Source organism: Saccopteryx bilineata, chromosome 2 (assembly GCF_036850765.1).
Source record: "Saccopteryx bilineata isolate mSacBil1 chromosome 2, mSacBil1_pri_phased_curated, whole genome shotgun sequence".
Lineage (NCBI taxonomy): Eukaryota > Metazoa > Chordata > Mammalia > Chiroptera > Emballonuridae > Saccopteryx > Saccopteryx bilineata.
In genome coordinates, this window is record NC_089491.1 from 84,607,052 (window position 1) to 84,614,017 (window position 6,966).

The 6,966-nt window shown below is 36.8% G+C and overlaps 1 pseudogene; it reads left to right on the plus strand.

The window, feature by feature from the left end:
* Positions 1 to 1,040: 1,040 nt before the first annotated feature.
* On the plus strand, positions 1,041 to 1,617 carry LOC136322257 (large ribosomal subunit protein uL6 pseudogene; annotated as a pseudogene).
* Positions 1,618 to 6,966: the final 5,349 nt, after the last annotated feature.

Consider the following 6,966-nt stretch of genomic DNA (forward strand, 5'->3'; position numbering starts at 1 on the left):
GAAAGAACCTCAAGCAGAATGTGAATTGAATGAGTATGTTCTCATTAAGTCACCAGGTAAGAGCAAGTGGTGTCCACCTGTGGTATACACAGAATCAAACTCAGTGTATGTGCCAGGACTGAGGATACTCAGCAAATGTCGTAACGTACTCCAAAGTCAACCCCAACTTCCAGACACCTGGGGCCAATCCACCATTTTGGTGTGGTGGGTCTAATGGAGTATTCAGGATGAGCACAATGGAATTTATCAGGTAAAAACAGAATAATATTTGCCCATGTGGAGGAAGGGCTCTGCACAGGAGTGGTGGTCAGGTCAGACATGTGAGGGGAAAATGGCCCACATCTTAGAGCCACATGACACAGTCTCTTCCTGTGTATTTTGACCCCTGAAATTTCCAAACAGCTTCATGAACACTTTAGGAATGTCTGTACCTTTGAGCCCAGAATGGCTGTTGGCAGCAAACTTTTCTCCAAGGCTAGAGCATGGCATGGAGGGGCCAAGGGATCAGAAGCACATGATGGGAGTGAAAATTTAGAAATGGCCTACATTTTACAGGAGACACTTTGGAAATTGTGATGTAAGGACACAGAAACTACCAAGGACACTGCAGTGTCCACACGTACCTATGGAAATAAGGCTTTGGAAGAGCAAATGTCCAGAAATCCTTCCTACTTGACACCCACAAGTGCACAAGCACACATGTGAACACTCACATGACCTCACACATGTATGCATGGGTGCAGGAACACAGGCACACACATGTATACATGTCAGAACTATGTGCACACACAGGAAAAACACTGGAATGGTGAGCATCTGTTGTCAGGGCTCTCCTCCTTGAAGAACTTTGTACTTTATTTGATTTTTAATTTATTTAGAATTCATTATTGTACTACAATAACTGTTTATTTTCCTTATCAAAAATTCTTTAACTAAAGAAATGTTTTTTACTACATGGATGAGTGATAAATGGATAACACTAAATACGTAAATTTCAATATTTTTAGAATTATTAGAGTTAGCTCTTTGCTGCATCTCATATGAAAATAAAGACCATTCTTAACAATAAGACTGTTGACATCCCAGAAAATGTTGACATCACTCTGAAGAGACACACAGTAATTGTGAAGGATCCTAAAGCTCCTAAAGGCACCTTGAAGAGGGACTTCAGTGACATCAATGTAGAACTCAGTCTCCTTGGTATAAAAAAAATGGCTCTGAGTTAAAAATGGTGGGGAAATAGGAACTGGCCTTTGTTTGGACTACCTGCAGTCATGTAAAGAAATCAAGGATGTTATGCTGGACTTCTATTATAAAATAAGGTCTGCGTATGCTCATTTCCTCATCAACACCATTATTAAGGAGGATTGTTCTCTTCTTGAAATCACAAATTTCATGGGTGAAAATACATCCATAGGGTGTGAATGAGGTCTGGCATTGTTTGTGCAGTATCTCAAGCTCAGAAAGATGAGTTGATTCTTGAAGAGAAACTTTGAACTTGTATCAAATTCAGCTGCTTTGATTCAGTAAGCCACAACAGCTAAAAACAAGAATATTAGAAAAATTTTGGATGGTATCTATGTTTCTAAAAAAGAAATAGTTCAGCAAGATGAATAAGAGCTAAATTGCACAGCTATACAAACAGCAAGATGCTAAATGATTTCCTCAGATATTTTGCAATAAAATAAAGATACAATAAAATTCATGTATTGAAGAAGAAAAACTATGTGTTTTAAAAATTTGTACATCCTATGGTAATATTCAGATGGCTTAGACTGGTTCAGAAGAACCGATACCTAATTTTTTGTTGAGTTCAGTAAACCAGTTGCTAAAATGACACTTGTAATCAGGGTTTTCTCTAACGTGGGTACTTGGGCAGCCACCCAAGTGTAGGAATCACAAATTTACATTTCTTACTCTTTTTAAATGTTCATATGTGCAGCAACATATTCTAAGCCCTTGTAGTAATGTTCATTCCATCCATACATTAAAAAAATTGTAAGTAAAGACATCAATCAAGAAGCAATATGAAAATAGCTTAAATAACAGTTTTATTTTTTAAGGTATTATTTAATATTTTAATTAATATTTTATAACTTTTTCTCATAATTTAGTTTTGTGTACCTCTTTTATTGTTCTTATTTAAGTATTAAATGCATAAAATAATAAATTACTTTTTTGTATGTATTTTTTAAACTTAAAATGGTCATTAGGGCAGAGAGTCAGCTGTTAAATTATTTGAATCCCGCCAATGGATACATCACTTTAAAAAGAAGGTAAAAGATTTGAAAGTTGCACCCAGAGGTGACCATTATAAATGGCTTTATGAGTATTATCCAGGCTCTGCAACTCACATTCTGTCTTCTCTGCCTCTGACACATGCAGACACATTTTCACATATGTGTATCTGCCATCGAAATACATATATGTGATCTGACAGGTGAGATCCTAGATGCTGATGGTTGAGTCACATGTCACACATAAGAAGACCTCTGAGGTCTTTATCTGTCAGAACATGAAGACCCCTGCACCCACATTAGCTGCTACTCAGCTTCCGCATCCATGTGGACCAGGATTGGTGGGTCTCATCCCTCTTCATGGATATTCATGTTTTTCTCAATTCTTGGCTATTTCATCAGTGACTTGATGGGTAGTCTCAAAAACATATTTTTGAAAACTTGAGTGAGAATTTCTGTAGGGTAATGTCCTAGGGTGAGCATTGCCAGGTGAAGATGAGCACCTGTGGAATTTTGATAGGTCCTTCACACTGTCGTTGCAGAAGAGGGGCCTTTCCCACTTCTCCTTAGGGGATCTGTTGGGGCCTCTGCTTCTCTACTTTGCCCTCTACTTTGGGACCACAAAAAAAGCTCAAATAGCCTCATCAATCTTAAGAAAGAACAAAGTAGGAAGTATCACACTACCTGATCTCAAACTATACTGCAAGGGTATAGTAATCAAAACACCATGGTACTGACATAAAAATAGACATAAATATCAATAGAACAGAGTAAAGCACCCAAAAATAAACCCATGCATTGATGGTCAATTAATATTTGACGAAGAAGTTGAGAACACACAATAAAGTAAAAACAGCCTATTTAATAAACAGTTTTTGAAAATATGGACACTTGCAAAAAATAAAATAAAACTAGGCTACCTTCTTATTTGCATTCATAAGAATAAATTCAAAATAAATTAAAGACTTAAATGTAAGGCTCAATATCATAAATAGCCTGATCAGGCAGTGGCACAGTGGATAGAGCATCAGACAGAGATGCAGAGGACCCAGGTTGGAAACCCTGAGGTCACCCAGCTTGATTGCAGGCTCATCTGGCTTGAGCATGGGCTCACCAGCTTAAGCTTGCAGTTGCTAGCTTGAATGTGAGATCATAGTCATGATCCCATGGTCACTGGCTTGAGCAAGGGTCACTGGCTTTGCTGTAGTCTCCTCCCCCCCACTCCCCATCAAGGCACATATGAGAAAGCAATCAATGAACAACTAAGGCACCGCAATAAAGAATTGATGCTTCTCATCTCTCTCCCTTCCTGTCTGTTTGTCCCTATCTGTCCCTCTCTCTCTGTCTCTCTTTCTCTCTCAAAAAAGAAAAAAAATACCACAAAGAAAGAAGAAAACATAGACAGCAATATTTTGAGTATTTCTCATTGCAATATTATTTTTTCTGATATATCATGTTGGGCAAGACAAACAAAATTTAAAAATTAGACTACTTCAAACTAAAAAGTTTTGGCACAGCAAAAAAACCCCAACAAATATAAAGACAACCCACTGAATGGAGAACATATTTGCCAATGATACACTAAGTGGTTAATAGACAAAATGTCTAAAAATCTTATAAAACTCAATACCAAAAAGAAAGGACATTCAGATGGCCAATGGACACATGAAAAAATGCTCAGTAGCACTAATCATCAAAGAAATACAAATAAAAATTACAATAAGATATCACCTCACAATTGTCAGACAGCTATCATCAATAAATCAGTAACAAGGTTGTCAAGTATGTAGTGAAAAAGCAACTCTCATGCATTATTGGTGAGAATGTAGATTGGTTTGGACACCATGAAAAACAGTAAGTAGTTTCCTGGAAAATTAAAAACGGAACTGCCTTATGACTGAGCAATTTCACTTCTGCAAATATATCTGAAAAAAAAAACAAAACAATCAAAACACTGATTCAAAAGGATATATGCACCCCTATGTTCATTACAACACTATTTACAAGAGTCAAGGTTTAGAAGCAGCTCAAATTCCCCTCAGGGCCCTGGCCGGTTGGCTCAGTGGTAGAGTGTCGGCCTGGCGTGCAAGAGTCCTGGGTTTGATTCCCGGCCAGGGCACACAGGAGAAGCGTCCATCTGCTTCTCCCCCTCTCCCCCTCTCCTTCCTCTCTGTCTCTCTCTTCCCCTCCCGCAGCCAAGGCTCCATTGGAGCAAAGATGGCCGGGCGCTGAGGATGGCTCTGTGGCCTCTGCCTCAGTCGCTAGGATGGCTCTGGATGCAACAGAGTGACCTCCCAGAGGGGTAGAACATCGCCCCCTGGTGGGCGTGCCGAGTGGATCCCGGTCGATCCCGGTCAGGTGCATGCAGGGAGTCTGTCAGACTGCCTCCCCGTTTCCAGCTTCGGAAAAATGCAAAAAAACAAAAGAAAGAAAAAAAAAATCCCCTCAGTAGGTGGGTGGGTAAAAAAGATGGGATACTTTTACACAATAAAATACTACTCAGTTGTTAAAAAGATGGAAATCTTATCTTTGTGGACTGCATGGATGTACCTGGAGAGTATTATGAGTGAAATAAGTTAGTCAGAGAAAGACAAATGCCATATGATTTCATATGTGGAATCCAGAGAACAAAATAAACTAACAGTCAATGTAGACACCGACTTATAGGTACAGAGAATAGACTGACAGCTGTCAGAGGGGAAGAAGGTTGGGGATGGATGAATGGACTAAACAAAAAATAAATAAATAAAGCTTATAGACACAAAAAACAGTATGATAATTACCAAAAAGAAAAGGATTTAGAGAGTAGAAGAGAGTAAAGTGAGGATAAATGGTATGGGAGGAGACTTCTCTTTGGATGATGAATACAATATAATATATAGATGATTTATTATAGAACTGTGCATTTGAAATCTTTATAACTTTATTAACCAATGTCACCTCAATAAATTTAATGTAATTGAACAAATAAAAAACTAAAAAAAACCCACTATGTTAAGTTTTGGGAAGACAGGCTTAAAAGACCAGTCTCTGATTTTAGAAATTCAATATAAACTTGATTTCTAACTATAAGGTTTCTGAGAGCAGGATTTATATTTGGTTGACTTGTACCCCAGTATGGAGAAATTTATTTATTTTCTATTATTTATTTTCTATCTTGTTAATCCTGATGAAACAGCATTAAACACCCATTAATTAAATATCATTGGAGTCTTAAATAACTTTAATGAATGTGTACATTATTAGTTAAAATTTATATATGTCATTCTATAATTATGTTATAAATTTAAATCCATTCATTATTTTCATATTCATAGTTTAAATCACTTTTTAAAAGTTTCTGTGTATTCTCAACATTTAAGAGGAAAATTAATAATGTCATTTCTTTATACCTTTAAATATTCATTTTGAGCTAAACTAAATTGAACATCATCAAGGAGAAAAAGCTTGTATTTTCTAAATATTTGCCACCAAACTCTTTGTTAACCTGAAAATTTAGGACACCATAAAAATAATGCATTCAGATTTCTTCAAATCTATGAAACTTTAATTTTATTTAACTTAGTATACACAGAAGCATAATGGCATGCCCTATATTTAATTTAGTATTTTTAACCTGCATAACTTTTAATTTGATTATCCATGTAGGTCTAGCTTGCTCATTGTTTTATATAATATTTGTTATTTATCCATTATTATTATTAATTTTCTATTGATTTTAGAGAGGAAGGGAGAAGAGAAACAGAAACACTGATCTGTTCCTGTTTGTTCCCTGACCAGAGATCAAACATGCAACCTATTGGGTCAATGCTGTAACCAAATAACCCATCTGCCCAGGTCCATTATTATTTTTTTAATTATCCAATATAAATGTATAAATACAAGTTTCACTCTTTCTTTTAGATAATAGTTTACTTCTCAGAGGTTAACATTTATTTTCTTCATTGCCCCCCAATAAAGCTACCTGATGACTAACTTTATACATGACAGTAAAAGAAATATTTCTTTTTTTATGCAAAAAATGATAACATAATATTACCTTTATATTTTTAAATGCATTGTATAGTATGTAAAGTATATACAACTTGATGTATATCTCTAAAACATTTTCTTTCATCTTGCAAAACTGATACTCTATATCCATCACACAACTCCCTTTTTCTTTCTTCTTCTTTTTTATTCAGTTAGGGTAGACAGACAGACTCTGGCATGTGCCCCGACCAGTATCCACCCAGAAAGCCCACTAGGGAGTGATGCTCTGCTCATCTAGGGAGTTGCTCCATTGCTCAGCAACCAAGATCTTAGCCCCTGAGGTGGAAGCCATGAAGCCATTCTCAGCATCCTGGGCCAACTCACTCAAATAGAGCCATGGCTGCAGGAGGGAAAAAGAGAGAGAAAGAGAGAGATAGAGAGAGAAGAAAGATGGGGAGGGGTGGAGAAGCAGATGGTCACTTCTACTGTGTGCCCTGACTGGGAATTGAGCCCAGGAATTCCAAATGCCAGGCTGATGCTATACCACTGAGCCAACCAACCAGGACCACAACTCCTTTTTTCCAAGGTTTTTTTTCATTAGCCAAAGGAAACTACCATTCTACTTTCTATTTTTAAAAAATTAACTACTTTACACAACTCATATAAATAGAATCATGCAGTATTTGTCTTCTGTGATTGACTTATTTCACTTAGCCTCGTGCCCTTAAATTTCATCCAAGTTGTAGCATATGACAGG